Here is a 6,312-nt window from a genome sequence, read left to right as displayed (position 1 = left end):
TAATGAGAGAAACGACTGGTTTGAAATCTGTCAGCAAACGTGAGTGACGTTTACCGGAGCAGAAGATATGCTGATTTGAGACTTGTGCTTGTCTTGCCATATTTTGCCCGAAATTTCTGGAAATTAAAATCTCGTTATTCTGTCGGAAGTTCAATCGAAGCCAATGCTAAACCATCACAGTTTTTCAATACGCAGTGAATCATCCTTTATTGATCTGAATTGGACCTTCGCCAGAGTTGTTCTGAAAGAGCTGTACTACGGCAGGTGCACTTAAACGATGGCATTTGCTATTTTAATAATCGTCCTAAATTTTTAGCTAATTTGGATTTAATTTGACTGAGCACTTGTATGAAAATTACTATGAAAACAGCAACTTTTGTGAAAAACTGTTCCCCATCACTGCCCATTTAGAGCTTAAAATGTATGAATACGTTAGCAATATGGGAAATTTAACAAGGGAAAATATCGTCGTTGTTGCTAAACGATTTGATACTGGCAACAAGAGTTATTAGGGAAATACTGAATTGTGAGAAATTCAATTTAACACGTAAAAGAATAACATCAATATCAATAATGAGCATTTTTGTTTTCTTTATCATTTTGCTCACAAAAGTCAGATTGCTTCGCAACAACAACTGACTTTCAGCTTAGGATCTATTCTATGATAGCGATGCGTTAAATATATTCAAATAGATTTCGGGCTGCTTCACGAAACTATCCTTTACATAAGTGGCAATTCTCATAGTAATTTTCATATAACCTTCAAATGGCCGTGCACAATCAAATTACATCCAAATCAGCTAAAAAATTGGGAGGACTAATAAAATAGCAAAAACAATCGTTAAACGGGGGAGCGAAAAAGTCAAAATTTGAATCACTCTAACGTACATGTTTCAAATCAAATGTTTTACTTATTTTGCATATGCACGTCAAGTGCTTGAGAGTTCTATAAAAGTTTTCTGGTCAAATGCAAATGTTGCACTCTAATTGTTTAAGTATATCGTTTCCAATCAATTTTCAAAAAAGAAAAATCAAACAACCATGCGTTCACCATTATTTTACATGCAAATTTAGTCATTTTACACCAAAATTCGGACGTTTTGTTCAAGGCCCATTTTTAAAACATATTTTAAATAAACATTGAAGATGAAAGCAATGTGAAATGAAGCTAGTTTTGTCAATTTTGCATCATGGTGAAAACATTGAAAAAGCTTCAGGGGTGCATTTTGGACTGCTATCCTCTATTCTTCATTCAAAGGAGACGATCATGAAAGGGGCGTAAGTGCCTTTAAGAAATAAGGAGGGTATGGGGGAGGACTATTCTTTAGAAATCATTCATTACAACTTCTAAGCATTTTGATCGATTTGAATCAAATTTGGAAAACGTATTCTCATCTTTCTTCTTCTTCTTTGGCATTACGTCTCCTAAAGGAGAATTGCCGCCTCGCATTTTAGTGTTCATTAGCGTGCAAATCAGAATGGCAAACGAAATATTTCTGTCGCACCCATCTGTTTGGCGCACATTCAAAGCATCGTCTCTATCCTTGAGCATGCAAAAATTGCAAATCTTTCCTGCAAGTAAGTTCTTCCAAGGTTATTAACGGCGAGGTTTTCAAGCCAAATCACAATTTTTGCATTCGTATATCAAGCAACTAGTACGATGATAATCTTATGCCCAGAGAAAACGAGAAAATTACCAACCAGAAAAACTTTAATACCGGATCTAAAATTGAAACCAGCCATTTTCAGCTTGGTCTGGTAATGCACAGCCTTATGTGCCGACACCTTCCTAAAACAATTTTAAATATTGATGACAGTAAGATATTTTAAGCGAAGAATTTAAGGCGAATATATTCAATTACTCAACGCAAAGTAATTTAAGCAATTAATATTAATTTAAAATTTTGCATATAGGAAGTATTGGGTTAATTTACTTTTCATCAATTATAAAGTTATGTGAGATATCGCATACCCTTATAATGGTTTGGCGAAACCGTCGAAAACAGCTTAGTCAGATTTACTTAACTGGAGCGCGGTGGATTGACATGTTCAAACGTGCTCACAATATAAGACACTAAGGAAAGAATTTGTTTGAGTGAGGAGTGGGGAATAATAATATAGCCAAAATGATAGAGACAATTTGAGTCTACATTGAATCAACGTATACGTATACTGCCGCTAACCGCAAATCGAGCACATCTGTATATGGGCCTCCATATACAGATGTGCTCGACTTGCGGTTAGTGGCAGTATACAGGTGTATTGATCTAAAGGGGTTTGTTGCCCAGTATGATAAACAGAAAGAACATGATTTTGTTCTTACCAATATAAACTCGAAGAGAAATATTGATATTGGGTTCTGAACGGTTCGGAAAAAAGTATAGCCGACCCGAAGGGGTAATGATTCTTTTGGGAAAGGGGAATTTAATTCAAAGCCCAGTTGAAAGAAAGAGAAAAATATTGATTGATTGATTAATTAATACTGTATGGGCAGGTCGTGGCTCACCTAGAACTCCAACAGAATGGTCACCGTAATTCACTAGTAGAAACTCCGAACAGCGAACGAACACGTTTTCCTTTGCACAGGTGGTATTTTCTCTACGCGAGTAGCACAAGACACGATAAACTCTACCACTTCTCGTTTTATTAGAAAGTGCATGCAAAGAGAATTTCGATAGTTTCGATTTATTTTTAACGTCTACCTTGACCGGTGGCTAGCGAACAACTAAACTGAGTGACCGTCGGCTACTGATATGCCGACTAGCTGTCTATCGTGTGATAGTCGAAAGCGCGAGAAACTCTCCACACCTTATCGGTGATGGTATCGGCCTAGCGTGTATAACATACATGGATCGTACAGAACAAATACATTAGTAAATTTAAGTAGCCACTTGAATGTGTGCTCGAGATAGGAGAGTTTTGGAGAGTGGAAAAGAGAACAGAATTTTTCCAAGACCCCAATATTTAGGCTGAATTAGCTAAACTATGAAAAGAAATTAAATAATTATTGCAAAAATTTGAAGAAAAAGGATGTTGTTTCGGAATTTATGGATTTTTCAAATAAGCTGATTAAGCATTTCGTGCAAAAGAATTTTAGGGAGCATTCATAAAGAATGCAAAGTTGAGTAATGAATGGAAGCTCAAAATTGAGGATATTTATGAAGTTGAAATTAAAAACACATAGTCTGAATAGATAAATGTGGGATGAAGAAAATGGTTACGTTATTTAAGGATTCTTGGACTTTTCGTGGGGTCCAAAGACCAGTCTGATGCAATTCATGAAATCATTATGAAATTCAGAACTCGGATTGACTATAAATACCGTGCGCTTTTCCAAGCTCGGAGTCAGTCCGTCAGTCCCAGCAGCATTTTTATTGGAATTCGGCGCTTTCTAGGTTTCCCTAGCCGGCATACCGAACACTCCGATTGAATCAGGGTTGTCCCTTAGACACCTCGACACTCGTGACTAGTGCACGAATCGAGATCTAAGTTTAAATTAATTAACTTCTTGAAAAAACAAAAGTCAACAGTTAAATAGTCCGTCGCGGTAAAATCGAAATCGGTGTTAGAGTCTCAGGATAAGTATCGATAAAAAAAGTGTTAGGTAAGCACATTGTCATACTGGAAATAGTGCAAAAGTTTGTGAAAAGGAAAATATTTGAGTTTATATTTCAAGAGAAAGGTATAATTGTACGAAAAAGTGTTAATTTTAATAATTGTAATAAATAAGTGCTAAAAGGTAGAAGAAATTTATAATTGTACAAACAAGTGATACATAAATAATAAAGTTTTATTCTAACCATAATTAAGTGTTTGAACTAGAAAAATCGAAAAACCAGTGCTGCGCCTTCGGCATAGAACGCTTAATAAATCGTGGAACGGTGATGATTAACATTTTGGGAAACATTCCTCTTCATAAAGTGTGGTGGTGGTGCGCGTTTTAAGGGGTATTCGGTTAATGCCTCTTCATATGCATTTAGTGCGTAAATAAAGAGAAAATTTCTCTTTTTCTAAATAAAATATAGTTATAATTAATTGAATGGTGCAGTTATTATTAATTTGATATCGATGTCCCAGAGGGAGTATTACAGCCCACTAAATCCCAAATAATTTCACCTCGGAAGGTATTTAGCGCTGAACTCCGTAAATACCCAACACCACCGTTTCCCTTAAGCCAGCCAACGCCTAATTCTGACACAATCGGAATCTTTGAGTCGACCTCGGCACCTGATGAAGGCCACAGATGAAGAAGCAAAGTATGGTGCCCTGGATAGTTGAGGAGCCGGTAGACCGACCCCTTTAGGGTCCTCCACAGAAACCCCCAGATACTACTGGGAGCCACAACTCTGATCCTCAAGATACTAGCTTCCCCTTGAACTATCACAACTCCACCCATACGTTGGTTAATTTGCTTCTACCCGCAACCAGCTTGGATTAAGATAGTCTGCCAGCATTTTATCCGATCCTTACCATTCCTTCGCTGGATAACTGGATGTGAAGCTCTCCGTTGAAGCGAAGAGGCGCGATTACTTAGAAGTCTTCCCGCCAGTCATCCATGCCAGACGCCATGCATTGCAAACATTATGAGTGTCGTGCCGTCAACAAAGAAGCCAAGAGAAAGCAATAGGGCATTGCACGGACGAATCTCTTTCTCTTTCATTCTTCATGAAATTTGACGTTTACTGGCCTTGTTGTTTTCTAATTTCTTTGCAGCGAAAAAGAGACAAAGCAGTCCGTGCAGTGCCCTATAGATTGATTTTCTCTCCGTCAACTTGGCCCAACCCGGTAGTGAAAAGTAAACACTTCCAGCGACAAATAAAGTTTTTCCGCACCATATATTGCGGATCTCTTCAAAAATTTTCATTTTGCGTGTTCCGTAAAGCTCTTCCGCAGCTGTCAAAGTTCTACCGCAAGCCTTAAAATCTTCAATACACTGAAACAAAAATCTGATATTTGGCGTTGTCATCGTAGAATGCTATGCCAAACAGCAGAGAGAAAGTATGAAGTGATAGCTGCGGTAGTTTAGATTGATCCGTAAAGAGGAAAGTTTTCTCTGGAACAGCAATACGACACTCCGACTTTCGCAGACCGCACCATATACGAATACGAATTTCAGAGCTTCATCACTGCCAAATAATCATCATTAGGACTTGTTGAACTCCCCGTTTAACCAGCCTTTCCCTACCACTGAGCTATCATTCGCCATCGCAGGTGATAGAGGGAAGTACGCCAGATCCAGATTGAATAAGGTAGCCGATGATCACAAATCTATCTGTTACCACTAAAACCCTATTCCTGAACTTTGTCAAAAGAGCCAGGTCGGATCAAATCTTTCCAGGTAGTTGGTGGCTCAGTCACGTCATCCTAGTACCAAAGGATAGCGTCTGCTCGTGGATTACCTCGAAAAAACGCCCTATTCCAACAGCATGCCGTTCATCCTGGGCTACGAATCCTGGACTAACTTTGCCGATCTAGGAGACGCCTTTGAGGAGGGTAAACACATTGATTTTGTATCATTTGACATTTGAAAGGCGTTCAACCAAACATGGACACCACTAGTATTGCAGTAACTCAGAAAATGGGAATTTTTGGGAAACGTATTTTCTCGAGGGTCGTCCATTTCAAATCTTCATCGGAAATGAGTCTTCCGGAATCTACCAGGAAGAAACTGACGGTCGAACATGGTAGTTATAATTAATTGCATATTATTCGGCAACTCGGCCGTACGAAAACCATTTTTTTGTTAAATATGTTGGCTGTGCATATCCACAGCATATGTTTCGAAATGGACAAATTGATATGAAATTTGCGAAAAAGAATCCACGTGTCTTGGAGGGACTCGAACCCTCAACCTCCTACTCTCTAGATAGGCGTGATAACCCCTACACAACAAGACCACTTAAAGGTCACGTTTGCGGAAAAGCCATCAGAATCCGAGTACCTTCCTCCACCACGGTTAGCTCTCTTTTTTGCAAATTGAATATTGTTTGGATGCTTGATTTGTCCAATCTCCACATGTGCTTTACTGTTGTATATCCACAGTCAAGCGAGTGCACATTGTTTATTAAACGAGAGGATCGCACTCCATGCCCCCCAACAACGGGTTGGGCGGGATGGTATATAATGCGAATCAATCGCACTCTGCTGTGCCAAAGGCTTGCTTGGCTAAAGCATTTGATGAGTTTGATTGCCTTACGTAAGCGGTCGCGTGTACTCAGACGACTAATAACGGTGAAATACCGACACTTGAATACAATTAATTGCATATCGGCAACTCGGCCGTACGAAAAAAAAAATCAAAAAAGAGAGCTA

The sequence above is a fragment of the Armigeres subalbatus genome, chromosome 2 (genome assembly GCF_024139115.2).
Source record: "Armigeres subalbatus isolate Guangzhou_Male chromosome 2, GZ_Asu_2, whole genome shotgun sequence".
NCBI lineage: Eukaryota > Metazoa > Arthropoda > Insecta > Diptera > Culicidae > Armigeres > Armigeres subalbatus.
The sequence above is the reverse complement of the archived record's forward strand: the minus strand, read 5'-3'. Positions refer to the sequence as shown.